This window comes from Cricetulus griseus, chromosome 8 (genome assembly GCF_003668045.3).
Source record: "Cricetulus griseus strain 17A/GY chromosome 8, alternate assembly CriGri-PICRH-1.0, whole genome shotgun sequence".
Taxonomy (NCBI): domain Eukaryota; kingdom Metazoa; phylum Chordata; class Mammalia; order Rodentia; family Cricetidae; genus Cricetulus; species Cricetulus griseus.
Genome location: NC_048601.1, coordinates 29,310,269 through 29,336,414, shown reverse-complemented (window position 1 = coordinate 29,336,414; position 26,146 = coordinate 29,310,269). Strand labels below are relative to the sequence as shown.

General features: G+C 48.0%; 1 protein-coding gene across 11 annotated transcripts in view; it reads left to right on the top strand.

Moving 5' to 3' along the window:
• The first annotated feature begins 11,320 nt into the window (after window positions 1–11,320).
• Tsen2 (tRNA splicing endonuclease subunit 2) overlaps window positions 11,321–26,146 on the top strand; it is a 73,513-nt gene continuing 58,687 nt past the window's right edge. For 2 of the 11 annotated variants that reach the window (XM_035448386.1, XM_035448383.1), the window contains exons 1-2: window positions 19,049–19,302; window positions 22,024–22,122. The gene's annotated coding sequence lies outside the window, so the exon portion shown is untranslated. Of the gene's footprint in view, window positions 11,409–19,048; window positions 22,123–26,146 lie in introns of those variants that run through there. The other 9 variants (XM_035448385.1, XM_035448380.1, XM_035448391.1 and 6 more) reach the window with 6 other exon arrangements.

Here is a 26,146-nt window from a genome sequence, read left to right as displayed (position 1 = left end):
TCTCATATATTTATATAAATTTTATTTAGAATTTATATAGAAATATATAAAATTTCTCTATCTCTCCATCCCCTCCCTCCTTTCCCTTCTCATCTGAACTCCCTCCAAAGGGTCCATAGAGTCCCAATTTATCCTCCCAGAGAGAAAGTTCGCTAACGTGACCACCACTCTATTTAATGTCTTATCCACTAATTCATTCCTTTCTTCTCTTTGGACACACCAAGCTTCTCTGGGTCAGGCCCTATTGATGTCACATCAAGACTAGTGACGCAGATCCTGTACAGTACCGCGTTGTGACTGGAATGGATGCTCCAGGGTAGAGATGCCACGTAGAGGCTGCCATAGCTACACCCCTCACCTTCCATCTGGCTCCCAGCCTGTCAGCCCCACTCCCTCTGCCTGAGACCCTTCTCAAGCCAGGATTCTGCTTTGATATCCCACGTGACAGACTGGGTTTGTCAGGGTTCCCACATTTCCCCAGAAACCCTCACCCCGATCAGAAGTAGATGGAATAGGCCCCTCAGGTCCTCGCTTCTCTACATCCAACCCCCACAAGTTTCATCAGTTGCACCTATATCTCTGTGTGGGAACCCAGAGCAAGATGTCAGGTTAGCATTCATGGTAGTCGACATGAAGGCAGTGCAGATAACCAAAAACATGGTGAGTATATGCAGAGTACCTACTGTATACCAGATCCTGGTTCCTAGGACACTCCGGTAAACATGTTACAGGCCTGGCCCAGCCAGGGCAACATAGGTGAAGATAGAACTTATGAGATTCTGAGGGAACTAGGAGGATCCCTTAGCCAGTCTGAAGCTCAACTGGGTCTTGGAAGGTCACCTGAAGTTGCTCTAGAGGGGTCGGTACAGAGGGTTTTGTAGGTGGAAGACACAGGAATGCAAAGTCAGCAAAGTATAAGCAACCATGTCTGATCCTAGAAGTACTTGCTGTTCCCATTGTTGGCTGTGGCTGCGGGTGGCACACAGGACGCTCATGACATCACAGTGGGAAAGGAAGAGGAGTGTAGATGCTGAATGTCCTCTTGGCCACTGGCATGTTTGCACTTTCTAAAGGGAAGTTCCAGTGAGGGAAGTCTGAACTCAAGGAAACTCACTGGGGAGTGAGTACCTCAGACTCCCAGGGAGCTGTGGTGCTGCGGAAGCTTCTTCACTTCTGCTTCTGCTTCCTGAAGCTTCCAGGCTTGGCTGCAACCACATGGCCATTTGCAAAGGGTGCTGGGGCAGTCTCCCATGGTGATTGCTAAGGCTCTGAAGGAAAGATTAGACTGGGAAGATGAGCGCCACTACCTCCCCCCCTCCCAGCCCACCCAGCATGACAACTCCCTGGACCCAGCATCCACTGGCCTTCTCTAAGAAACTTCTGGGAGACTGGCACCTGCAGAGGTCCCTCTTGTGAACCAGTACAGCAGAGTCCCATGAACCTGTCCTGGGAGCCAGGAGAGCACCTCCTCCAGAGTTAGGGTAACACAGTTCAAGGAGCCAGCTGGGAAGCAAAGTCTGGGTAAAGAGAGGTGCAGTCACACTTGGGAGACTGACCCACCTCCCCACAGGTGAGCATACCTGGGCCCCAGGACAGAGAAGGCCCCCAGACAGATAAAGGTTGCTTCAAGCCTCTGCTTCAAGCTCTTTCCATGAACTGACCTCTGAAGAATCCACTCAAGGTGCCTGCTAACCATTGTGCCTGCTGTCATTTTGTGCCTGCCACCATGCCTGCTGCAAATGGAACCTGGGGCCTCTCCTGAGCTAGGAAAGATACCATTAAGCCACACTCCAGAACCATCATGGCCCACTTTAAGAAGTAATCAAGGCATGGAATTGCTGAGTTTTGTCCAAAGCCATAAATGCTTTTAAGCTGGCTGAAGAAAAGGTGGAGGCATTGACCCACGTTGTGCCTCAGCTCAAGATGAAGCTTTAATATCACATAAAGTTCAACACCAGTATGGAAGTCTCAGACCAGACACTGCAGGGATTCCCAGGTATCTCCTGTCAGACTTCAACCTGATTGGCCAAGCCAAGGTCACTTAATACAATCCATAAATAATCACTGTGTCTGAGGGTTGCAGACCACCAAGGGGCTTCTTTTGATGTTACATGTGCATCCTTGGAGCACAGCTAGCTGGAGCCTTATAGACTGTGGGGGGAGGAATCACTTAGAAGTGGCCTGGGAAGGAACACATTGCTGGTAATCACTACAGTCACTTGAGCAGCATGTCATTCTTTCTACCACAGCAAGGGACCATGCAAACAGAACTCTGTCAGAGCTTGCCAGAGAACAGCAGGTATACTGGAGCTGGGTCACTGGGGGATCATTTACTGACAGGGAGAAACCAGGGCTTGAGAGAGTGACTGAATCCCAGAATGTAGAAGGGAACCTCTATGGGGAAAAGACAGCTTGTCAGGAGCCCAACTCTGGTCCAGAGGGGTAGCCAGCCCATGGGATCTCCAGAGAAAGGGTCTAGAGAGTAAACCCAGGTCCATCTCTCTCATTTTTTTGGATCCTTTGAGTCCCATTGACTAAAGCCATCCAGAGCCAATGGGTGAGGACAGTGTTGATGAAAACTGCACAGTCCAGAGTATGGCCTTCCCTTGGGCACAGCAGGGTGGAGGTACTTGAGTGTGGGTTGGGAAAAGCCATGAAAGGCATCCCACTTGTCGTATATCTCAGCAAATTTTGGAACCAGGGCTTTGGCCCATAAACTGGGACACTTCTGGGAGCAGCATTCTCCATGTGAAGGGTTTCCTAAGGCCCACCCAGAAAGTTATTAGGAGCTCTGTTCCAGAGCTTCATGCCGTAAGTCTTTCCCTACCCTTGGTAGGTCCTTTAGAAGAGAAAGTGGGGAATAGGCTTGAACTTTTTGGCACAGGAAAGGACTTGCTGAACACTGATATTGCAGTCATTAAGACCAACAATACAGCAAGCTTCAATACAGCAAATGATGCCATCATTTGGACAAAGTGGAAGCCTCAGAATGGTAAAAGATCTTTACCAATCATACATCTGAGAGAGGGTTAGTATCTAGGATATATAAAGAACTCAAAAGTTGAACATCAAGAAAACAAATAACCCAATTTTTAAAATGGGGTACAAAACTAAACAGAGTCCTCAAAAGATGAAACAACTGGCAGAGAAACAAAGAAATGGTCACTATCCTTAGGGAAATGCAAATTAAAATTCCTTTGGGTGTCTATTGCTGGGAGGGGGATGCAAACTCTTATAGCCTCTATGGAAAATGGCGTGCTGGATCCTCAGGAAGCTGGGAATAGATCTGCTTCAAGATCCGGCTATACCACATTGGGCATATAGCCAAAGGACTCTACATCTTACTACAGAGATACTCATTCATGTTCGTTGCTGCTCTCTTAATAATAGCCAGAAACTGGAAGCATCCTAGAGGTCTATAAACTATATGAATGTATAATGAAAATGTACTACATTTACACAATGGAATATTATTCAGCTGTTTAGAAAAAGTAAAATTATGAAATTTGCAGGTAAATGGATGGAGCCAGAAACAATCATCCTGAATGAAGTAACCTAGACCCAAAAAAGACAAATATCGCCTGCTTTCTCTTATATGTGGATGTTAGCTTTCAATTTTCCCTATGTGTGCTACAATCTGAATAACCACAGAAGTTAGGTACCTGGTAAGGGACCAGGGCAAAAGAAAGGATCTCCCAGGGAAGGGAAGGAGAATGGGAGAGAAGGGTAAAGCAGGGACAATGGGAAAGACAACTAACACTAAAGGATGTTTGAAAAACACACGGAAACCTGCTACTGCTTCCTCAAATATATACACATATCAAAGAACTCTAAAGGAAGTCACCAAATAACAGAGGAGACAATACCCCAACTAGACATCTTATGCCACCAAGTAAAACCTCCAATGCCATGAACAGGTTGAGTCGTTGGCCAAAGGAATCCCATGGAATCCTTCAAACATGAAAGGTTATTTCCGAGACTCTCCACAACCAGATGGTGAGGAACTTTTGTTGAGGACAACACTTATATCATCAAACATGGAAAAGTTGATCTGGTACCTACCTAGAGGCTTCTCCCCTACTAAGTAATGTTCACGGTACTGAAAGGTTCCCTACACACTACTGTGGGAGAAAGGAACTCATCGATATCATCCGGCTATAAACCCTGCGATCTACAACAGTGACCTGTTTGCAAGATATAGCCGGGCATTGGTGGCACATACCTTTAATCCCAGATTCGGGAGGCAGAGGCAGGTGGATCTCTGTGAGTTCGAGACCAGCCTGGTCTACAAGAGCTAGTTCCAGGACAGCCTCCAAAGCCACAGAGAAACCCTATCTGGAAAAAAAAAGATCCATTCCATGACATGGACCCATACCTAACACTACTAAAGTGGTCAAGAACCTGAGACCATCCAGGTAGCAGTGGCGCACACCTTTAATCGCAGCACTCAGAAGGCAGAGGCAGGTGGATCTCTCTGAGTTTGAGGCCAGCCTGGTCTACAGTGTAAGTTCTAGGACAGCTGAGATTAGAGGGAAGCCTACTATTACACTGCTAAAGGAGAATGACAATAAAATGACTCCTGATGACCTACCCGATCCACATTAGAGAAACTTATGCTTGCAGTAGATGGGAATTAACAGATCCACAACTGGACAGTGTGCAGTGAATGAGAGACTTTGGAGCACTCGGTCCTAAATTGGATGTATTCATCAAACCCCTCCCCTCAAGGCTCAGGGAGCTATGTGGAAGAGAAACAGAAAGAATGTGAGAGCCAGAGGGGAAGGACAATTCCAAGGAAACCCTGTCTTCCAGGCTGATGCACTTATGAACCCACAGAGGCCGGCAGCACACACAAGATCTGCACAGGTCCAAGCCAGTGGGGTCCTAACACTGAAAAGGAGGGAGTGGAACCAGGGTCCCACCACAACCAAGAAGCTATTTGAAATGGATACCCGCTGGCAAAGGGAAAATCAATTTTCTCCAATGGAGAACCACTTGATATACCAGCCACACCCCAGGGCAGGCCCCATGGCCTGTAACAGTTGGCCAACACAAAATGGCCCTATGTTTTGTTTGGGGGTTTTCTGTGAGGGGCTATCTTTTTGTTTTATTTTGTTTTGTTTAATATTTTTGTCTTTTTTTGTTTGTTTTGATTTGATCCTGGGGGGGGTTGAGAGAAAGAGAGAGAGGGGAGGGAGGTTGGAAGATGCTGGAGGAGGGAAAATATGATTAAAAATGTATTGGATGAAAAATTATGAATACAATTTTTCTAAAACAAATTTAAACGCATTTATTTGGCTTTTCGGGGAGCTGGGTTGGTTCCACACTTACCATGTCATATGTGTGGACATCAGATGACAACTTGTGGCAGTCAGTCCTTTCCTTCCACCACATATGTCCCTAGGATCAAACTCAGGTTGTCAGGCTTGGCAGCTCAGCCTTGACTCACCAAGCCGTCTTGTCAGCCCCCAGTAGGTCTTACAATGAGGTCACAAGAAGACAGAGCCTGAGATGGGTTGAAAGCAGACATGCCTGGGTGACTGGAGCAAGAGAATAGAGGAAGTGGGGACTGAGAAGAGACACATTGGAAGTTACTTCTGTCGGTGGGTAGATGGATGCTCACCCTAGCAGTTTCCATCTCCTTTGGCTGACGCTCACCCAGGTGTCCTATATAAAGATCCACTGGGAATTGTCCCACAGACCCTTTGCTCATATACTATGTGAGGATCAGAGAGTTGGAGGCAGTTTAGCTGAAGAGTTAGGACTGAAGCATCTGAAGGTGGATTGGACCTTGGGGTCTACTTCCAAGCTCATTTACTCCCATGTTGCTCATGTCCCCCTAAAATTCCTGTGTTGAAATCCTCTCTCTCAGTGTGATTGCATCAGGAGGACCTTCAAGGAGGCAATCAAGGTTAGCCAGGGTTAGGAAGGGGTCAATCCAGAAAGAATGTGTCCTTACCAAGGGAGGAGATGACAGAAGCATGTACACAGGGAAAGGTCACGTGAGAACACATCGAGAAGCTAGCCAGTCATCTTCAAGCCAAGGCCCTCATGGGAACCAGCCCTGCTGGCACCTTGATCCTGACCTTCAGGCCTCTTGAACCAAGAAAAAAGCAGTCTTTGTTGTTTAAGCCACCCAGACTGTGGTGTTTTGTGATAGCCTTCATAGACTGGGACACAATGGCAGGGGAATCACAGTTCCTCCACACTCACTGCCCAAGTGTCCAGTCTAGCAGCTGGTCTCCCCAAGATCTAAAACAGCAAGGTAGGCTGGGGTGCAGCTCAGTGGTATAGACTTTCCCAGCATGCAGGAAGTTCTGGGTTTGGTCCACAGGATCATAAAATAAACAAATCATAAACAAAACCTTTATGGCATAGGCTTGGAGGAAGTAGGAGTCTACCACTCCCTCCAGGTCTTCTTGGTTCCAGGGCCAGCCTATTCACTAAGGGGACAGTGCAGGACCATGTACAACAGAATCCGTACAGCACATTGGCCACCACCTCTCAAAGGAAGAATAGAACTGGTAGGTATGGGCACCCAGATGGTTGGGACACCTAATGACACAGAGCCAGCACAAGACAATGTCTCTGCCTCAGCCCCTCCCCGAGAGCTTGAATTACATTTTGAAAGTTAATCAAGAGATTGAAGGCCAGGTGAGTAACAAGCTGACACTTGGGAAAGGTTCCAGTGGCTGAAAGTGGCTCAGGAACCCCTGTATTAATCACAGGTTGAGACCCGACTGTGCCCCAGTTAGGACCCCACAGGGGGAGTAACCTCCTTAATGCTTGGAAGTTGGGTGTAAGAAACCATAGGCTTCTTTGTCACTTGCCCAAAACCTTGAGTGAGTGACGTTTTGCTTGTTCTGCATCTCTGGTTTTCTCCCAGTAGTTGACACCACCCAAGTATGTCCAGTTTGGGACCAGCTCTGAGACTAAGAGCTGGGGAGGCCCCCAGAGGGCATCGGGTATCGTGTGTAAAGAAACAACTCCAGAAAGGAAAAAAAAATGTTCCAAAGTCACCAGAGAAGTTATCACATGCTCAGCACCTACTTTGGATAGGGCCTAAGGTGGACCCTTCTCTCCATCCTGTTCCTTTGGCAAAGGAGGAGTGTGCTGCCCCCAGGCTCAGGCTTAGACTTGGGGACCCTAGATTAGAATTCTAGCCTTCCTAGTGGAGAATGGGACCAAATGAAGAAGGTCACATGTCCTGTACCCCCTACCCATGTCAGATCCTGGGAAGTGCGTATATCCCCCACCCTGGCCTGAACGCTCTGAATGATGCCAGGGTCACAGGCAGTGTTTAGCAATTCTTCAGCAGAGCAACCCACTTGGGACACAGGGCACATGGACACCAGCTCCTGGCCAGCTCCATACCCATTGCAAGAAGAGCAGCCACCATGTGAAGCAATGATTGCCACATGCACAGAACCCAACATCTTAGGATCAGGCCACGGGGACTCGGGGGACCTGAGTTCTGGCGCAAAGGCTCATATGATCAGGATCGCGTTGAGCAACAGTTTGGGTCAAGGGTTTGCCAGTCAGAGGCTGCAACAAACAGTGCTGGGCTCCCTGGATACAGACAAAGCAAGCCTGATCCACAGAGTAGCAGCCACGGGGCAAGACAGGGGACCTACAGGATTTGGTGGGCACACAGGCTTTGATATATCCCCAGCATTCTCAGGATGTATGAGGTGTCATCACTTCCTCTTACAGCTGAGGAACTGAAGCCAGGCACAGGGCATGACAAGCCAAGACCTTGGGTTACCAAGTACAGAGATAAGAGCTCAAGTCCTTCTCCACAGTGGCTCCTAAGGAGATGGGATGTGTGAGTGGAGTTGGAACATCTCTTTGCATTCACACCAGGGTCCTTATTATAGCCCCTCCATGTTCTCAGCCTGGCCCAGAGACCAAATGTAGAACAGTCAAACCTAGGAGTCTCATGTCCTATCCTATCCACTTAGTAGTCTAGTGACTTCAGTCAAGTCCCTTGACCTGCCCTTGACCTGAATGAATCATTTCCTCATACCTGGAGGAGGTACAAGAACTATAAGGGTGTAAGCTGCCAGGAGAATTCAGCCAGCCCATTGCTGCCCCTGGAGACCCTGTTGGAAGCTCCACAAATGGTTGTCTTCCCAAGGATACTTTTAAATATTTTTAAAACCACAAATAAAACTTGGTATGTATATATATATATATATATATATATATATATATGTGTGTGTGTGTGTGTGTGTGTGTGTGTGTGTGTATACATATATTTTACATATACATATGTATATCCCAGATACATATTTTAGAACGCATACACATACCTCACATACAAATACACTCAGTCAACTGGCATACTGATGGTTGGTTTTATACTATGGGAGACAATGTACATGTGTGCAGGTGCATATATGTGTGGGGATATTCAGAGACCAGAGGACAACCCCGGATGCCATCTTCAGGAATGCCATCTACCTCCTTTGACACATGGCCTCTCACTGGCCTGGAGAGCACCAATTAGGATAGACTGGCCCAGAGAGCCTACATGCTCAGCAGCTTCACATGGGTTCTGGTGACTGAACGCAGGTCCTCATGCTTGTGAAGCAAGTCTGTGTCCGCTGAACGATTTTCCTGGCCCCTATTGGTGATTTTAATCAACTTAGACCCCTGTCCTAGGAGACAGGGACCAGTCTCTATGCAAGTCCTACCGCCACAAATGAGTCTATAGCCTTCATGGGGACAGTCACTGTGCCCATGCGTTTTCTGTCACTATGACCCAATACCTGAATTAATCGTCTTATATGAAAAAAAGGTTCATTTAGGTTCATAGCTTCAGACGTTGTAACCTATGTTTGGTTGCCCCCGTTGCATCTGAGCTGTGGCAAGGCAGGACACACTGGTGGGGGTCATGCAATGCTTGCAAAAGAGCAGGGAGGAGAGGTTAAGGGCCCACTGTCCCTACGTGCCTGTTATTTTACTCATTGCTCTGGCAAGACACCTGACAAAAGCAACTTAAGGAAAGACAGATTCCTCTTGATTCACAATTCACAGTTACAGTCCACGTGGTGAGGCAGGCATGGCAGCAGAGCGCAAGACAGCTGCTTACACTGCAGCGGCAGTCCGTGAACAACTATGAAGGCTGATGCTCAGCTATCGAGTTTCCTTTTTATTCATGCCGGGACCCCAGCCTATGAGATGGTGCCACCCACATTGAGAGTGGCTAACCTAATCTAGATAATTGCTCACAGATGTGCCTGGAGACTTGTCTCTATGGTGATTCTACACCCTGTCAAGGTGGGAATTATCACCTATCAGTCTCCATAGGCATATCCCCAGTGACCTAGCTTCCTCCCTCTAAACCCACCCCTTAAAGGTTCCATCAGGGTCCATCATTTCCCTAGAATATATAGTTGTAGAAACACACTGGGAAGACTAGAACAGAAGGGTTAAGTGGAGAGCAGAAGGAAGATGGGGGATAAGGGAAAGAATACCCGGAGGGATAACTTACACTAAGGGCCACAAGAAGGGTTATATATAAACCTACCACTGTGGAAGTGTCTTAAAATATATACATATCTGAAATAAATCTAAATCGACTTGGAAAATAACAAGGAAGATGATGTCCCAGCTGAACATCTTTTGCCACCAAGTGAAACATCCAGTGCCAGAAATGGGTTACATCTAACTGAGTTGTTGACCAAAGGAACCCATAGAAACCCCTAAACAACTTAAGATGTTGCTCAGGCTACTGACTGCTTTGCACAAATTAATGATACAGCTCTTTATTTTACTAAAAAAACAATACACACACACACACACACATATATATATATACTACAGCTTTCACCCCTTCTGACTAGTGTTCATTGTACTGGAAGGTACTCTACATGCTACCAGGGGAGACAGGTAAACATCAACCCAGCTACAAACCCTGCAATCTATAATGGTGTCCTGCCTGCATAAAACAATGCAGCAATGGAGTATCCAACCACCATCTGCTTGGATTTAAGGCCCACTCCATGAAACGAAACCAATGCCTGACACTGCAAATGTTGACAAGAACCTGAGACTAGATAGACTGTAGATTTAAGGGAAAACCAAATACTATTGTTTTCCTAAAGGAGCATAGCAATAAAACGACTCCTAATGACATAGTGCTATGCCCATAGATCAGTGTCTCACTCAGCCATCATCCCTTGCAGTAGATGGGCGCAAATTCAGAGACCCACAGCTGGACAGCACACAGAGAATGAGCGACTTTGGAGCACTCGTTCCTAAATGGAATGTATTCATCAAACCTCTCCCCTCAGGGCTCAGGGAGCTATGCGGAAGAGGAGCAGAAAGATTGTAAGCGCCAGAGGGAATGGATGACATCACGGAAACTGTGTCTTCCAGACACAAGAGGACTGACGCACATATGAACTCATGGAGACTGTGGCAGTGTGCACAGGGCCTGCACAGCCTCAAGACAGATGGGATCCCAGAATGAGAGGGGGAGGTGGATGCAATCTCCCATCCCTAATCAAGAAGCTGTCTCCAATTGACAACTACTCGCAAAGGAAAAAGTCACTTTCCTAAAATAGTCTCACTGGGTATTTAAGCCACACTTAAGGGCAGACCCCATGCCCAGAAGTGGATGGCCAACACAAAACAAACTCAACAATATTTTTATAGATTTTTTTGTTTCATATTGCTTTGAGCACCTTTTTATACTACAGGTCTTTTACTTTTGTACTATGGTTTCTGATTTTGTGTAGTTATGGGTTTTGTCTGTGTGTGTATTTCTTATGCTTCCTCTTTTTTTTATTCTGTTTTTGTTTTTGCCTGTTTGTTTTCTAAAAGGAGAGAAAGGCATGGAGTTGGATAGGTGGGGAGGCAGAAAGGATCTGGGAGGACATGAGGTAGGGGAAATTGTGATCAGAATACATTGTTGAATTTTCAATTAAAATAAAAATATCATAATGAAACCTACAAGTAGGATAAAAACAGATTCCATCATTTCCCAGTAGCTCTGCTCTGGAGACCAAGCCTCAACACATGACCCCTGGGAACATACCAGAGCCAAACTGTATCAGCCATTGTCTTCTGAACCCATACATCTGCCTAACATGGCGCCCAGCACATGCCGTTGGATATGTCAAAGCCCAGTGTAAATGTCCCCACCTCACAGAAGCCACCCTAGATTTATTATCTCCATTACCATGTTCTTGAGTCTGTGTCCCCCTAGCACTCTGAACCAACCTATGTTGGGATATATCAGGCAAAGGGGAATCTAGTTTTGTGGCCAAGGAAAGCCAGGCCTAGCCTCACACACCTCTCCGTCACATTCTAGCTGTGTGGCCTTGGACAGACGCCACAGCCTCTTTGGCCCTCCACATCCTGTGTTGTAAAATAGGAATGATGACCCCTTTCCTCTCAAGGTGAGTGGAATGCTGTGCTGGTTGTCTCTGAGAATCCACAGACACAAGTCCGAGTCATCGTTATTACCTTACTGTGAGGATACCGTGTGGATACTCTTCTGACAGTTCTGTCTCACCAGGTATGGCTATTATAAGAGGCCCAAAGGAGGACATAGGACTTGGCCTCTACAGGGCATCTATGTCAGCCATCACTCCATGGGGGCAAGGCTTGCTGTACATGGCCCATCTGAGGCTGGTAACAGCCCCCTGCAGAGGTGATCACATCTCCACCATCCTTACTGAGGGCTGGGCTAAAGCTCAGAGAGGTGATATGATATAACTAGCTGAAAGCTGCACAGCAAGGAAGAGTTCGAGCTAGGATTCCAACCCAGGTCTCTGGGAAGAGCCTCATTTGCATACTGTCCACCAGTACTATCACATTCATCTCTGTATCTCACAACCTAGCATGCAATGATGCCTGCAGATTGATGGTCCCAGAGATACCCCCATCCAAGAACCATGACCTTCCAGCTGCATCCCTTGTGTGTAGACAGGAGTCCCTTTATCCAAAGTTTGATGCAGATGACCACACTGGCAAAGCTGTGTGCCTGCTGGAACTGGCTGCAGTGTGATTCTGTCACCTCCAGGCCTTTGCTTAGTTCTGAGACCTTCTTCTTGCTTGGGTTATCTAGGGAGGGGAGGAAGTGGCTCCTCACTTCTGTGGACAATGCTCATGTCTCTTTACAATTCATCTTATTACAGGAGAAAAGTCAAGAGAGAATAAATTAATCCATTGCCACTTATTCATTTCAAAATGAGGAAGGGGGGATTTGAAACAAGCAGAGGAGCTCAGCCTAAGCCTGACCACCCAGAGATGGTACCTTCATGAAAGACACCCCCAATTTAGCTCTTCCTGTCTAAGTCCACACGCACATAATTTTAACCAAGGTTCTGTTTGAAATCCTGCTCCATCCTCTTAAACTGCTTTGGTTGTTACTCTCAGCTTTTTTCTGTTTTATTTTTTGAGATGGGGTCTCATGTAGACCAGGCTAGTCCCAAAATTGCTATGCAGCCAAGGATAACCTTGAACTCCTGATTCCACCTGCTTCTACCTTCCAAGTGTTAAAATTACAGGTATGGATCACCACACCTGGCTTAAAATTTTTGGTGTGTTAAGAATGATTCCAGCCAGGCATGATGGCACATACCTGTGATCCCAGTAGTGGGGGAGGAACAGTGGGGTGATTTCTTTAAGTTCTGTGCCAGCCTAGGCTATATAGACAGACTGTGTCTAATAATAATAATCATAATAATTAATCCCTGCCTATTTTAGACATACCACACACTGAAGCAACCAGGATGAGTGTATACAGCTGTGGCTGATCTCAAGCAATTCCTCCACAGTCAGTTCTGTGCCTATGTAAATCAGAGAACACCTGAGCATAAAAATGAGCACATTAAGAGTTTGTCTTTAAAATGTGTGTGTGTGTGTGTGTGTGTGTGTGTGTGTGTGTGTGTGTGTGTGTGTGTGAGTGAGTGTGTTCCTTCTAGCTCAGATAGGCTTATATCTGGGGTGGGGCACCAGGAAACTGAATGAGGGTCTCTCATGACCCTTCCCCCATGGTGCTTGGCCATAGCTCCCACTAGTCACTCAGTGGCAGAGTTTTGTCCCTGAAGGTCACACCCAAGTGGGGAACAGGTATTTTCCAGGGTCTCCATTCTCCTGTGTGTATCCCAGGTCTGTGTCACCAACAGCAGCTCAGTGACTTTCAGGCCCACCCCATCCTTCCTCCCCATCTCTGAGCTGCCTAGCCTAGAGCAGCCCACCTCTGTTACCATGGGAACAGAGTGGATGCTGGGAATTCTCCCCTTGGGTGAATTCTCCCACTTTCTTGGGCCTTTAACACTCATAAAAACAAATCAGAAATTGCCAGGTTTGGAGTTATAGGCCAAACTCAGGGGCCATTCCAATTCCTAATGGCAAATTAATGAGATCCTGCCTCAAATAATTTAAAAAGTATTAAAGGGCTGCTGGAGGGAGCTAAAAGACAACTCAGAGTAAAGTGTTTGCTGCAGAAGTGGAAGGAACAAGTTTAGACCCTCAGGACCCATGGAAAAGAAGAGTGGGCATTGTAGCCTCCTGTGACCCCATCCACAGAATACCCAGAGCAAGCTGGCTAGGCTGACTAGAAACACCATGAGCTCTGAGTTCAGCAAGAGACCCTGCCTCACCTCAGGAGGTGAGAAGAGATGGGCAAAGACACCTAGCATTAACCTCTGGCCTCTACACGCATGGGCACATATGTAGACAAATACCCACACACATGTAAACACACACACAAGAGGGGATACAAAGAAGTGATAGGAAGCCTACCTAGCATGCAGGAGGCCCTAGGTTCAATCCCTGGTACCATTTTATTAAAAAAAAAGAGGTCAAAATGATGCGTACACACAGACTCCTGGCAAGAACATCAGCCTGCACTGAATAGGAGATGCCCACATGGCTTTGTGATGCTCCCTCCCCTTTCTCCATCCTTCTCCATCACCAGCCATGGTTATTCCCTTCCTGCCGGCCTGGCTCAACTCTTTTGAGACCTTAGGCTATAGGATGAAGGATCTTAGGATCCCAAGAGGGGAACGTGAGCTACCGCTATCTACGCTAAGCTGGGTCATGTAGCGTGAATGTTCGTCCCCAAAGGTCTCTGCTTTGTGAACTCCTTCCCAGGGCAGTGGTGTGGTGAGGTGCGGCTGGTGTGAAATGCTGTTCTCTAAGGATAACAACCACTACCATCCTCATCAGAGCAACTTGTGACCACTTGCCACCCTCAAAATCAGGCCTGTTGTCATTCCCCTCACAGAAGGAGAGGGTGGTGAGACCCTAGTCTCGGGAGGTATTAGGGTCCATCGATGTGGAAGGCTCTCTGAAGGGTGTTCCATCTATGCACTTACAGAGAAGTGGTCAGTTAGGGTGTGGGGAGACTTCACAGTGATACAGCTGTGGGGGGGGGGTCACCTGAACCCCTGTAAGTGGCCCTCTTACCTGTGCTCTGTAACTAAACCCAATGAACTCGTTGGGTTGCCAAGCTGGACTTGAATGGAGCCATTGCTTTAGTCTGTCACTGATGCCCTTGTCGGGGGTGACACAAGTTTGTTCATGTGTCAGCAGAGACAAGAGCCTTTAGAAGTGATTTAGGTCATGAGGGCTCTACCCCAGCAGGGGTATTTAGTTTATTATAGGAGGGACTTCCTAATGGAAAGATCAGTTTGCCCCATGCTCTCCCTTCCCCGCTCCCTCTCCCCATCCCCTGTCTCTCTCCCTTTCCAAGTGATATTCTCCAACACATTATGACACAGCACAAACCCTCACCTGGTTCACCCCCTAGATCTTGCACCTTCCAGCTTTCAGAACCTTCTGTTACTCATAAGCAATCCAGCTTTGGGTATTCCATCATAGCAACTGAAACCAAATTACAACAGAGAGCATTAACATGCCATGGGTTCAGGTTCCATGTCTGTCTTGGCCCTGCCTGAGCTGAAGCAGCTCTCCACCAAAAGCCACACAGCCAAGTAGTGGCTGTCTAGTTCAGCATCCCACCTCCACCAGCACAGTGTGGAAGTCCCTGCCAGGATGCACCAGCTGCCAGGGCAGCAAGGGTGAACCTGATGCCTTTGACTCCAGCAGGATAATGGGGAAGCCAGGAGAGGCTGTGTTCTCCTTTTCCATAGCTATGGTAGGTGGACACGCAGCTGGCAGGCAGCCGGACAGCCGGAGTCTGGGCATAAAAGACGGAGGCTTAAGACTCTCTGGTCTGGAATTCTGCCCTTTCCTCATGTTACCACCTGACATGAGGCAATCAGACATCTCCCCATGAAGGCAGGACTTGAACAAGTCATCTGTCTCCAGGAGACGCCTTCCCCACAGGGGCTCTTGATTCGTGGCCGTCCCCTCCCCTTCTACCTAATGTCTAATGTCAGACAGGCATCCTTGGATGCCTTACTCCTTAAGTCACAACCACACTGAAGCACCTTCAGTGTCTCCTATGTACTCCATGATAACAGCAAAACGTCTCATCCTTCAAGACCCTCACTATCTAATTTCAGATGCCCCCCAAAATCTAGCCAAACAAAGCCTGGCCCAGCTGTCTGTCCTCCTCAGCTTCCCCTATGTTTCTTTGACTCTCATCCTCAGCAAAAGTCAACCTCAGCTACCACAGGACTTTGTCCTGACCCTAGACTGTGACCCTCTTGGGGGTGTGTAACAAGTCTTTCTGCCAACGCCCCCCCCCCAACCCTGTCATGGCCTGGCATAAGGTGGATTTATCCCTCCATTCTCAATGGCCTGAGTTCTGAAGGCACCAAGGAAGCAACTTCTCTACTTACAATGAAGGCCTAGCAACTATCTAGCACTTTCCTCCAAACGGTTCGTGAATTCAAGTTTGCTGAGCATAGAAGGCAGAGCTCTACAGTGTGTGGCATGTAATTCACTCAGCTTCCTGGGAGCAGTGTTCCTCAGACACACAGCCCCACCTCTGACCTCCCAGTGCAAGGAGAGACCTTAGTCTACCTGAGAGTGTTTGGAGGGACCCTTCCAGATGAAGCACTCACACCCTCTTCACTGAATTTTATTTCTTATCTGTTAGGAGTCATGGCAGCCACATAAATAACTTTGGACAAAATGACAAAGAGCATACAGGCAGGTGGCATCGTGGTAAGTTCCTTCCTTCCTTCCTTCCTTTCGGGCGTGTGGCCTCATCAAGCCTCCACCCCACTATACCCCTCCTGTCTGGACGAGAGGGGAAGCAGCCCCCAGTTGCTGAGGAGATGCGTGTGTTGTGGGCTCTTGGGAAATGCTGGGGCCAGGGAGGAGGGAGCAGCCGGCCATGGCAGGCGCCTGAAGCAAGCTCCCGGCAGTTGCTCCATCCACAGAACAGGGCGATGAGGCCCCAGGGTGGGGCATTGCATCACATTCTTAGAAAGCTGTCTCTGTACCCACATTTCCATCTGGGGCCCGGACTAGGTTTCTTTAATTGCTGCTTTTTCACTTCCAAGTTTCTGAGGACAAATCTGGACATGGCTGTGGTGAAATGACAGTTATTAGCCAACCTTCCCGGGCGGTTAATCAGAGCTGCACATGGCTGCAACTCCCACGGGTGATCTTTAGGGACTCCACACACTCTCCTCTGCAGTGGGTACAACACGAGCCCTCAGAGAAACTGAGGCAGACCCATGGGAGATAAAGCAGCCTGCCCATAGCCACACAACATATACCTGGTGGAACCCAGGATTGGACTCTGCTTTGCTCCTTAACTTTGCCTCTCCTGACAGACAGTGATCTGGGCTGTGGATTCAGACCGGGTGCTGTTGGAGGTCAGCAGGGCTGCAGGCTCCCTGCTGTCAGGGGTGGGCCCTTTTTCTTCTCCAGAACTCAGTTTTCCCATCTGTAAAGTGGGAAACTTGAACAGACCACTGGTTATCGAGTTTTGATTTTTCCTTGCATTTTTATTTGCTGGGGGTGCAACCTAGGGCCTTGTTCACACTAAACCCACACTTTCTCACTAAGGGGCAGACCCTCACCCATTCTTTCTCTCTCTCTTTCTCTCCCTCTCTAACAAGGTCTCTATGTAGCCCTGAATGATAATGAAACTCACTCTTGTAGACCAGCTTGGCTTAAGAGAGCTGCCTGCCTGTGCCTCCCGAGTTTGGGGTTAAAGGTATTTGCCATCTCCTTGGGCTGTCTTCACTTCTTAAACTTAAGAACACTTCAAGCTAAAGTTGGCTGCAAACAGGCAGGAGGAAGCTCTGTGGAATGAGGAGAACTTCGAAGATGGGACTGTGGCGACAGTTGTGCAATTCAGTGTGTTTTCTATAGACCGTATACTTACAATGGGGGAATTTTATGGTCTGTAAATAATACTTCAATAAGGCTATAAAGAACAAAAAGAATGTTCTATGAAACACTAGTATTCAGACCCAGGACTCCAAGGAACCTTGAAAATCCAGTGGCTGCATGATGGTGAATGGCCTTACTCTGGGCCCTTCCAGGGTGCTGAGAACATAGACCATAAGGACTCCACTTTGGCTTCCTTCCCTCCCATGCCACCTACCCAGTGTCCTCCAGCCCCAGGAGTGTGGTGGAGGCTCTCAAGTCCTTGTCTGAAGAGTGAATGACCAAAGGAAGAGCTCCCATGCACTGTCCTTGAAAGGACTTTTTTTTTTTTTTTTTTTTGTGTGTGTGTGTGTGTGTGTGTGCATACATACACACACACATGAGCATGGGCACGTGTGACAGAGACCATAAGAGAGTTCAGATCCCCTGGAGCTGGAGTTACAAGTTATTATAATCTGCCAGATGTGGATTCTGGGAACCAAGCTCAGGTCCTCCACAAGAACAGCCAGTGCTCTTAACCCCTGGGCCAGCTCTCCAATCTCCCTGTGAATTTTTACAGGATTGTGCTAGACCTGGGACAGTCTGGAGGCAGGTGGCTGTGTCAACGACTAATCCTCACTCCTTCCGGCACTGAACTAGTGGTCCCCAGCAGGTGTGTGATAATAGACTGTTGTCTGTATAAAGCAGTGAGTGAGTGAGTGAGTGAGTGAATGAGTGAGTGAGTGAATAAGTGAATGAGTGAGTGAGTGAGTGAATGAGTGAATGAATGAGTGAGTGAGTGAATGAGTGAGTGAGTGGGTGAGTGAATGAATGAGTGAATGAGTGAATGAGTGAGTGAGTGAATGAGTGAATGAATGAGTGAGTGAGTAAGTGAATGAATGAGTGAATGATTGAGTGAGTGAGTGAATGATTGAATGAATGAATGAGTGAATGATTGAGTGAGTGAGTGAATGATTGAATGAATGAATGAGTGAGTGAGTGAGTGAATGAGTGAGTGAGTGAATGAGTGAGTGAGTGAGTGAATGAGTGAGGGAGGAAATGAATGAATGAATGAGTGAGTGAGTGAGGGAATGAATGAGTGAGTGAGTGAATGAGTGAGTGAGGGAATGAATGAATGAGTGAGTGAGTGAGTGAGGGAATGAGTGAGAGAATGAGTGAGTGAGTGGTGAGTGAATGAATGAGGGAGGGAGGGAGGGAATTAATGAATGAATGAGTGAGTGAGTGAGTGAGTGAATGAATGAGTGAGTGAGTGAGCAAGTGAGTGAGTGAGTGAGTGAGTGGTGAGTGAATGGGTGAGTGAATAAGTGAATGAGTGAGTGAGGGAGGGAATGAATGAGTGAGTGAATGAGTGAGTGAGGGAATGAATGAATGAGTGAGTGAGCGAGTGAGTGAACCAGTGGCCCATGTCTCCCCTGAGACAGTGGAGGGATATGTCGAGTACATGCGTATTGGATGCTGCTCCAAACACCTGACTTGCCAGGAGCAGCCAGCTGAGTGGAGGGCATGATTCACTGCGAAGGGGACAAGGAGAGCGAAAGTCATGTCTTGTGGGGTGGAGGGATCACATGCAGCATCCAGACCTAGTGGAGACCTGTCTTTTGTTTCTTTTTTCTTTCCTTTTTAACCAGACAGGGGATCAAACTCATAGCAAACACTCTGCCTCTGAGCTATATCCCCAGCCCTGGCTTTGGGGAGCTGCCACAGGACGACAAGGCCCTAACCACTTGGAAGTCTTGCACTATCCCCTTGAGATGTGGGTTCTGAAAGGGCCTCTGATGGGCTTCAAATGGTCCAGAGACCCTTCCTTGCCCAAAAATCGTCAGGTGCCTGTCCTAACAGTCCTGTGAGGACCTTACCTAATGACAGGCTGAAGAGTGGACCTCAGAGCCAAACATGGGTTCTGATTTTGCAAGAAAAGGAGAAAAATGCTGGGCAGATCAAAATAACTTGTGTCCTCTACCCACTGGAAAGTTCCACAGTGACAAAAGATGAGTGTCTGAATCAAGATCAGGGGTTTCACAAAGCCAGGTAAGCTGGGGCCCTGAGCATGGGACAAACCTGGGGTCCCAGTAGGTGCAGGAGGCAGATGGAATTATAGACAGGCTAGGAAGCCAAGGAGAGCTAGATGAATACATGTCTTCTTTCTCTCTTTAAACCTCTTGGCTAAGTCACTGACTTGATACCAACAGTCGTATCTGCACCAGAGCCATTTCCTCTGTCCTAAAACCTTTAGGAGCCCTGTGCCTTTGATGAAATGGTCTCCAAGGGGACAATCTGAGACAGGCACACTGACAGTACTTACCTGTAAGCCCCAGCTCCAATTTATGTTAAGAGTAAATAGGAACAGGGCGGTGGTGGTACACAACCTTTGATCCCAGCACTCCGAGACAGAGGCAGGCAGATCTCTGAGTTCCAGGACAGCCTGGGCTACACAGAAAAACCCTGTCTCAAGGGGAAAAAAGAGTAAATAGGAATGGATGCGGTTCACAAATGTCTCCCTTGCTCATGCTACATACCTGTTTTCTGATCAGTCAAGGGTCCACAAGGAGAAAATTGTTGACCCATTTGGTGGCTGAAACAACTGAGCTGAAGTGACTTACCCACTGACGAGTGGCGGAATTAAAACTTGAGCCCACGTCTTGCTGGCTCCAAAGACCCTGCTCTATAGTCTCTACAAGTATTCTCAGACAGCCATGTCACCTCTCCAGATTTCCTCGGTTACAAATGACAAGGGACTGAGAGGGACAGCCCTCTAGGTAGATTGAGCAGGAACACTCCAGGTGGGGGCAGCCATCATGACCCTGAGGGCCATGATGTGGTCATCACATCTGGAGATGACTGACTGAAGAGCCTCTTCGGCCAGAGAACCAGCCCTCTGTGGGCTGGAGATGAGGCAGAGCCTGAGTCACTAGCCTCTCTCTGCCACCTGAAGGATGGGGACAACCCCTGCCTGGCCTCCCCAGACCCTGCTCTCCGCCCTTAGGAGTGTCTGTCCACCGGACCCAGCATACTCAGAGTCAATCTGAAGTACGTGCTCAACCACACAGACTCCACAAACAATGCAGGGAAATAAAATTCTTACAGGAAACGGCATCATATTGACTCACGACAGACCCATCCATAAAACAACTGGGGTACCTGGGCCAGCTCAGGGTGCAGGCCCTGGCCTCTCTACTGAGCCAGGAGGAAATAGGTGCTGCTGGGGGGAAGGGTAGCTTCCCTTGGCTGTCTGGAGTCTGGCTGGGGCTCTGTATTAATTTTCAAAAGAGGAAAAAAAATATTTTTTAAAAGAACGAGTCCCAGAGCATTGTGGTCTCCATGCTTGCCTTGTCTCAATAGTGCTATTGCAAAAGCCCCTCTTTAGACGGAGGAGTTTTGCAAGCCATTTGCCCTGTTCAGGAGAGAAACTCGGCCCTCTCCAGGGGCCTGTGTCTTCATCTATCCTTCTTGGCAAAGCAGGTCCTGCTGTGGCCCTGATCCAAGTCTATTCTCAGACTTGGGAGGCAGCACAGTGCAGCACTGAAGTGCCCAACAAATCCAGTTCTGTAGGACCTCAGTTTCCTCATCTGCAGAATGGGAATAAAGCAAGAGCCCAGGTGCAGATCACATGGCATGGTGTACTCTTTCCTGACCCTTCCTGAGCAACAGCCTGGAAGCACAGCCTGGGAGTGTAGTGAGTACCCTGTCTTCATCCAGGGAGCTTGGGCTTGCCCTTCTCTGCCTTGAACTCACCCAGCAGCTGTAGCCTGCCAGCCTCCCAGGGTGTGACACAGCTGTAGGAAATGGGTTACCAGTCAGGTTTAGGACACTGATCTGGGAGGCTCTGAGGACCAAAGTGCTATATCTGCCTGCTGCCGTGACAACCCTCAGCTGAGAAGTGGCCATTTTTCTGTCCTGGAATCTGAGTGACTGAGAGTTACAAAGGGTCAGTGTCCCCTCTTGATTACTGAGAACTGAGCTGGTAGCTCTGGGTGGAAGACACCAGTAACACAGCAGATAACAGTGTCCCTTGAGAGTAAACCAGGTGCCTTCTGGTCCCCAGTCCCTGGCACAGCATTGGATTATCGCATGGCCCTGGCCATGCCTAATACTGGTTGGGCCTTTGTGTGATAACACACCCAGCTCTGCTCTCCATTGATCACCACACATGGAGGCCAAGGTGCCCTCTCATGACCATGCTCTGAGCAGGACACACACACACACACACACACACACACACACACACACACACACACACACACACACATGCTCCAGTGCTCCCAAGTAATAGCCCAGACACCTTAATTAAGCCCTCAAGCTTCCTTGCGTCCTGGTCACTGCTGAGCTAACCAGCTTTCTGCCACCATACTACAGTCTCGTTCCAGCACTGGCAGGTCCCTAACCATAGCATGATTTCTACCGATTGCCTCATGCTCTCACATCTTTCTGGAATATTCCAATGATATTATATCCACCGCCTTATTGCCCAGCTCGAATGTTCCACTTTCTATAAAGACAGCCCTAAACCATCGTCCAAAACATTACTTTCTCCTCTGCTTCCACACATGCCCTGTGCATCATAGCATCTCCTATGCTCCCTTAGATTCATACCAGGAGCTTAACAGGATAAGGCTTTTGTCTGCTTTCATCACCAGGCTCCCAGCCTGCAGCAGGGTAGCCTAGCAAGCAGAGTTATTCACTGGAGAGAGAGAGGCCTGGAAGAGGTGTTTGCAGGCCTAGTACTGACCTCCTTATGAACTCTACCTACAGGAAGTGGCAGAGACTGATGCCCTCCAATTTCTCCTTCAAAACCTTCTTTAATACAGAACGCTATTCTGAGGCTGGAAGTTTCCTCAAAACCCAGGCAAGGTGTGTGGAGCTGGGGAAAGAGCTGTACATAGTCGGGGAGAGGTGAGGGTGTCAGGGCTTGGGCTGGGTCATACCCTGGAGGCCATGCTGCCCCTGAACCTCTGCTCCCCCCATCGGTAAGAATGTGGCAGTAACTGACTTTCCAGGGTTGAGTGAGACTGTAGAGGTCAAAGGTTGTACAGACTCCAGTGGTCATTTTCAACCTGTTTCAAGCCTTCTGCTCTGGACTTTTTCTGTTGGATCGTGTGTGTGTGTGTGTGTGTGTGTGTGTGTGTGTGTGTGTGTGTGAGTGCCTGTCTGTCTGTCTGTCTGTCTGTCTGTCTGTCTGTCTGTGGAGGCCAGAGGGTCAATCTTGAGTTTTGTTCTTTAGGAGTTAACTCCCCACCCTTTCCCCTTCTTTTTTCTCTTCCTTTTCTCCTCCTTCTTCTCCATCACCTTATCTGAACTGGACCTTGAAATGTAGACCAGGATGGCTGAACTTAAACTCACAGAGATCTGCCTTCCTTTGCTTCAAATGTGCTGGAATTCAAGTCATATACCACACACCTGGCCATCTTTTTTTTTTTTTTTTTTTTTTTTTTTTTTTTTTTTTTTTTACTTTTTCTGTTTTTAGACATCATCTCTCACTAGCCTGGAGCTCACCATGTAGGTAAAGCTGACTGAGACAGCCTCAGAGATCTGCATGTCTCTGCCTTCCCAGACGCTGTGATTACAAACCTATACCTCCACGCCTAAATGTTTTGTTTTTTAGATGTGGGTTCTGGGGATTGAAATCAGATCCTCTTCCATGCACTACTGATAGAACTACCTTCCCAGCCCTACTCTAGTTTTCCAAAATCACCCTCACTGCCTTAGACAGCATTCCTTCCTCCAACAGCAACTGAGCAAGCTGTCCCAGCATCAGGGCTCTAGGATAGGCTCAAATGTACAGTCTCTATCTTTGAATAGAGCCAGCATTGCCTGGAAGCCCATTAACTTGTTTGTCTACTGGGTCTGTGTGGCCAGCGCCCCATGCCAGCTTATGCATGCCTGCATTTTAAAAGGTTTTAATGTGTCACTGTTTAATTCTTCCTGGGGAGATATTTTCTAGGCGATAGCGATATTTTGTAAATAATATACTTATTTAGTATCGGGTCTGTGGGGGAAGGCAAGGTCAGTGCACAGCCAGCGAAGCTCCTTTGCAGCCCAGGTCAGGTGGGAGGGACTCCTGAGCAGTGGCTTCTAGGAACTACAGTGGGTCCAGGCAGTGTCCGGGACACTTCCTAGAGACCATGACCCATAGTGGCAAGTGTGAAGACTAATTAAAGGATATCAAAGACAAGTGGCCAAGAGATTCTGGCTGCTAAAAAAAACAAAGGCAGCCAGCCTAGGACTGCACAGTCACCCTCCCCACAATACCTCCCCTCCCAACCCCACACACTTGATTTTGCTTCACCTGACTTTCTGCCACTGATAGACAGTGACTGTGGGTATGGCCTTTGTTTTTGTTGCTTGTTTTGTTTTGTTTTGTTTGAGACAGTGTCTCATGGAGTCTAGACTGGCATCAAACTCAATATGTAGTCAAGGATGGCCCTGAACCCCTAATCTTCCTACCTACACCTCCCAAGTCCTGGGATTACAAGTGTGCAGTACCTTGACAGCATAATGTGGTGGTAGGAATGGAGCTCGGGGCAAAGAACCCAGGGAATTTACTGTCTGCTTGGACCCAGGTGGGTGATCTCCACCTGGAAAAGTGAGGGACCAGAACAGACAGGGCTTCCCAGGAGTCAGATAGCTGGGACTGGACCCTTCAGTCTGTGACTCTGCAGCCGTGCAGTTTGTGCCACTGGCTACAGATGAGGAGCCCGTGGGCCACAGTGCAAGGGACAGAGGTGCCCTACAGAGCAACATCTAGAGGATCTAGAGGAATGGCAGAAAGCAATGGTGGGATGGCCCAGCAGAGAGGGTGTCTAAGGAGCAATTAACATTACTCCTCAGTTGCGGGTAGGGTTGACGACCATGAACAGAAACACAGGAAGAAGGGATTTCTTTTCAACCCAGCAAATATTTAGGTTAGTGGTTTTACCTCTTGGTTGTTGGCTACCTAGTTGCTTGCATGCTTGGTTGGTTGGTTCATTGATTGGTTAATGATTCAGTTGGTTGGTCAATGGGTTGGTTGGTTAATTGGTTGGTGTGACTCAGTTACTAGAATAATTGGTGGTTCAGTTGGTTAGTTATTCCATTGGTTGGTTGGTTGATCCGTTGGTTGGTTAGTTAGTGGATTGTTTATTCAGCCTGTTGGTTGGTTGGTTGTTCCATTAGTTGTCTAATTGTTTGATTGGTTGATTGTATAGTTGGTTGGGTGGTTTATTTGTGGTTCATCTGGTTAGTTGGTGTGTGATTCAGCTGGTTGGTGGGTGGGTGGGTTGGTGGGTGAATGGTTCAACTGGTTGGTTAGTTGGTTGGTTGGTTGGTTGGTTGGGGATTGTCAATATGGAAAAATATTAGGTTCTGTTGCCTATTTGAAGTCTTTCCTGAACTTCCTGACTTAAGAAAACTCCGTCAGAGGCTGGGATGTAGCTTAGTGATGGGACACTTGCCTAACATGTAAAAGGCCATGGAGCCCACCTCCAGTACCACAAAGAAAACAGGAGGAGGAGTGTCAAGAGTGAGGGAAATGGAGAGGGCCAGGGCAGTTCCAGAACTTAATCTACCTCCCACTTACACAAAAGTGTTTATCCATTCAAGAAAGTTTCATCTGGGCTCCCTTTTACAGCCCTATTCAGGCCATTTGATGATGTTAACTCCTTGTTAAAGTTCGTGCCATTCTACACAAAGGAGTTTCACTTTAATGCCAAGGTCATGGATGTGGTAGGGATGCTACCACACACAAACACACACACACACACACACACACACACACACACACACACACACACACACACACACACACACGAGACTGGCTCCCCAGCCTCACCATGAGCAGGCTGGAGGCGCCCAGAAAGCTCTCAAGGTCTCTAGGCTGCCAGACATGCCTCCCAGCCTCCATCAGGTCTGGCCCTTGCTGATGGCTGGTGATAGGGCTCCTCCATGGACCAACCTCCCCTGCCTTGCTTTTCAGCAAACATTCCAGGGGGGTTTATCAGCCTGTGGCTAATGTGGATTGTCATTCATTTCATCTGTATCACAGCCTAGATGCAAAACAAACAGAAAGCTGTATTAAAAAAAAAAAAAAAGTCACAATGGCACAGAGGATCTGGCTGAATTTGTGAAAACAAACTGTGCCGCTCAGGTGCCAGCACGGAGGCAGCACAGTTTTCTGATAGCGAGACCAGAACAGCTCTAGGCTGCTTCTGCCTTCCTGAACTCCCCTGGGGTCCTCTATGACTCTCCATAAGGAAAGGGTCCAGTAGGCACAAAAGCAAACACGGCCTAAACTGCCTGCGGATCCCAGGCTGCCATGGCCACAAGGCATGTTCTTTGAGGGAGCACCTTTCCACCCAGCAAATCCCCAAGCTGGGGGATGCTGGGGAGAAGCTTGGAGGGTGCTATGAGCCAGAGTAGGCTTAAGAGAAGGCCCGCCTCTCCTGTCAGGAGCCAGGCCCTGTACATGTGGCTCACACTCTGTCCTTTTATCCTCAGAACGAGCCAGTGAGGTAGCACTCCTTGGGTGGCCTTCTTTATCTACAGTTTCTCCATCCAGCATGACTTGGAAATATTCAGGGCAAAGGATGGCATCTGTGCTGAATATGCACAGATATTTTTCCATGTTGTTCCCTAAACACAGCAGATTTTCCATCTCCACAGCATGTGCGCTCATTCAGCATTTGATGTACCAGAGTAGATTTAAAGATCTCGGGAAGATGTACACAGGTTCTGTGCAAATACACCGTAGTACCACACAAGGGGTGTTGGAGTCTCAAACCCACCCCAAGGATGGGGGGGGGAAGCAGTGAGGTCCTATCCCCATCTGTCAGGTGAGCGAGATGAAGCTCCAGCCACCCTGTACTGGGGGTCACTGTGCCTGGGGTCACAGCAGCTTTTG